The sequence below is a fragment of the Nematolebias whitei genome, unplaced genomic scaffold (assembly GCF_014905685.2).
Source record: "Nematolebias whitei isolate Nwh7 unplaced genomic scaffold, NemWhi1 Nwh_scaf_8543, whole genome shotgun sequence".
NCBI classification, from domain to species: domain Eukaryota; kingdom Metazoa; phylum Chordata; class Actinopteri; order Cyprinodontiformes; family Rivulidae; genus Nematolebias; species Nematolebias whitei.
In genome coordinates this window covers 509-2,675 of record NW_023627088.1, presented here as the reverse complement: position 1 = coordinate 2,675, position 2,167 = coordinate 509, and the positions used below count along the sequence as shown (strand labels likewise).

Sequence of the window (2,167 nt, the reverse complement as noted above, 5' to 3'; positions counted from 1 at the left end):
ATTAATTGCATTTTAATCCCAGATGGATTTTGGAGTCAGTGCAGCTCCAGATTAAGTGTCCCCTCAGAAGAGCTCCATGTCACTTGTGACAAACTGTGACATGATGAGCTGCTTAGAAGATGAGAAGTGTCTCATTCTTCTCAATGGACAAAGTGCTCGATTCAAATGAACAAAGATTCAGCTCTGCCACAAATACCTTAATCTCTTTAAAATGCAGTAAGCAGATAAATATTGTGTACTATATGTGTACCACGTACACAACACACCAAAGAGTACTGTATGAAGCTAGAGAGAAATTAATTAATAGTTGTTTTTATTAGTTTTATTCATGTAGCAGTATAGAAATATACCTGGCTAGAGACATGTCACGTGGTTAAATGAGGTGTACGGAGTATAAAAGGAGGCAGCAGTGCTTCTTCTGGCACCTGGTTTCTTCCTGCTCCCTCTACGTGGCTCGCAGCCCGTGTGGGGTTTGGTTTTGGCTGAGCGGCAGATCGTGTTATGCGTGCTGTTCTGGCCTTCGTGGGGTGGGGTAGGTGTCCTCTCTTGGTGCACTCTACTTGATCTTTGTGGTTTGATTGCAGGTGAACACCAAGCTTGCTGCTTTCCTCCTCTTCCTTCCAGTGTGTGTGTGTGTGTGTGTGTGTGTGTGTGTGTGTGTGTGTGGTGTGTGTGTGTCAGCAGGTGAGTAGTTGAGTCCTGACGCACATTGTCAGCTTCAAGTTTAATACCTTTTGATAGTGATCAGTGACTGACTCTCACATGTGTTTTGTCTCTACAGAGGACTACAACTGTCTGGTTTCTCCAGATTACTGCACTCGTCTCCAGACGCCCGTGGCTGCTTCTCTGGATTTCTCCACGCACTATGTCTGGGGCGCGGTCCCTGAGAACTCGTGTCAGTGGCCTGGTTAATTAGCCACACACCTGGGAAATACGTACTGTATTTATTTGAGGTTGACAGCCTCAAGTAAATATATCTAATTTAAATTAATTTTTAATTTTCTTGCAATGCTTTAATGTTTATTGTATTTTTTTTTGTTTGTTTATAACCTCCACACTTGCTTCAAGTTTCTTTATTGTCATTCACATCACAACATGAGGTGGAACGAAATTTTAAAGTCTACTCGAGGTTTTAAAATTTTCATCAAAAAACGTTTTGTAGATCTGGTGGGTTTAGGTTATTTTGGCCCAATCAGAATTACAAAAATTGTTGACGTTTACGAGATAATAACAACTTAACGTGCCTAGCACTAGTTTTTGTATTTTAAACAGACACAACATTTTCTATGATAGTAAAGGTTGAATAATAATGTGTAAATCTTTTCACTACAGCTGGGAATCTATACTATGGAGCCTCGCCTCGCAGAAGGGCCATACGATGTAGAAATGAGGCATGGAGCCTCTTCAAGGAATTTCACATTTCACCCATGGGAGGACACACTGGTATTGTGAAAACCAGAAATGCCATGTGTTCCCGATTTTATTGGCCTAGTATAACTTCAGACAGAGAGAAATGGGTATGTTACCACATTGTCAATATCAAGCTCCAAAGTATCATAAAACTGAAAAACATTTATATTTTCTAGGTGTCTCAATGTGACCAGTGCCAAAGAGTCGGACCTCCATTAAGAGTAGTCAGGACACTGGATTGCATCAAGGTAGCCATCCACTGCAATTCCCATACTTTATTACTTCGATGCTACTGTTGCTCATAAACGTATAATCAATCACCAACAGGTATCACGTGTCTGGCAGCTGATCGGAATTGATCTGACAGGTCCCCTCCCCAAGACATCTTCTGGCTTTCAGTATATATTGACAGCAACTGACGACTTCTCAAAGTGGGTGGAGGCTTTCCCTCTGAAAAATAAGTCTGCAAAAACTTGTGTAGCATCATTTATCGGCACGGCTGTCCTGAGCGTATTCTCACAGACCAGGGACGAGAGTTTGTGAATCAAGTAAGCCACATTTAATAAAATTATGATGTATATATACAGACCATTTCTAAAAAAAAAAAAAAAATAGAATATAATGGAAAAGTTGTTTAACCAAATTCCTTTCAGAAAGTTAATCTTTAATAGATGATAGATTCAGGGCCCACAATTTTAATGATTTCAAGTATTAATTTGTTTATTTTTACATAATTTGGGCTTCCAACTCATGAAAC

General features: G+C 40.0%; 1 long non-coding RNA gene across 1 annotated transcript; it reads left to right on the top strand.

Moving 5' to 3' along the window:
• The first annotated feature begins 871 nt into the window (after positions 1–871).
• On the top strand, positions 872–1,952 carry LOC119429838. Its single transcript, XR_005187848.1, has 4 exons — positions 872–895; positions 1,333–1,517; positions 1,587–1,658; positions 1,738–1,952. It is a non-coding gene; the product is annotated as an uncharacterized LOC119429838 (long non-coding RNA).
• Positions 1,953–2,167: the final 215 nt, after the last annotated feature.